The sequence below is a fragment of the Pinus tabuliformis genome, chromosome 8 (assembly GCF_031772625.1).
Source record: "Pinus tabuliformis cultivar Carrire ecotype Pingquan chromosome 8, CPIR1, whole genome shotgun sequence".
NCBI lineage: Eukaryota > Viridiplantae > Streptophyta > Pinopsida > Pinales > Pinaceae > Pinus > Pinus tabuliformis.
In genome coordinates, this window is record NC_142294.1 from 1639007973 (window position 1) to 1639009007 (window position 1035).

At 37.8% G+C, this 1035-nt stretch overlaps 1 pseudogene; it reads right to left on the reverse strand.

Moving 5' to 3' along the window:
* Positions 1-242: 242 nt before the first annotated feature.
* Positions 243-560, reverse strand: LOC149242429 (protein HCC2 pseudogene; annotated as a pseudogene).
* Positions 561-1035: the final 475 nt, after the last annotated feature.

Sequence of the window (1035 nt, forward strand, 5' to 3'; positions counted from 1 at the left end):
TTTATGAGACTCTTATAGGATTTGTGAATTTCAAACTTTATTATGCTATATCTTTAAAGTATCCACCAATACTTGATCCAAGATTGGAGGCAGCGGCAGCGGCAGCAGAACCCGCTTCAAATACTGTGAACCCGCTTCAGGACGATGTTGCTGAAATCGTTGTAGACCAGTGGAGTTGCTGAAATCTGCCCATGTCTTATATGTGTTTGATTACTCAATCCATTATTCCTTGCGCACGCGCATTATGTCATTAGAAATATAAGTTCATAAGCTATAGCATCAGTCAATTGCTCTGCATTATACTCCAGCCCAAACATTCTCACAAATTCCATGTTAGGATCCTTCAAGTACATATTATGTGAACAGTCAATAAGGTAATCCGATCCTTCTTCATCAGTTTTTTTGAAATAAACACAGTACAATTGGGCTACCTGCCTTACTGCATTTACAGGTCCAGTCAACCCCATTATTTTTGCATGAAATTCTTTGAGATATGCACGCAATTGTGAAGGAGTATCACGCAAGGGATCGATGGTAATAAAGACTGGGTTAATCCTCATGTTCTTCAAATCTAAGATATCAATGACTTTGACTATCTTGTTTGAATAAATTCTTTGCACGTGCCAATGAGGAGGCTTTCATACACTTGCTGGAGAGTATTCTTGTACACAGGATTTAATTTGTGAGCACTGGGAGTAGTGTGGGCATAGATATTTCTTAAGAGTGATTTTTGTCAGAACTTGAAAGTAAGAACAGCATTCAGTTCAAATTTATGGTGGTAAATGTACAGTTGGGAATCTTATAATTATTAAAACATTCAGCTAGACTGCCTGTCCTTGAACAGCTGTACCTTGTAACAAAATACTTGAGAGGGAGGAACTAGTGATGATGCGTTTTGTGAATGTAGTTGGATCCTGCTGAAGAGTGGAGCATGCTTTGTTGGAAGTTAAATTCTCAGGTGAATTGAAGAAAATTCATTTTTTGAATGAGGAGTCTGTTTTCTGGATATCACCATTCTCTGTATGTTGAATCTAT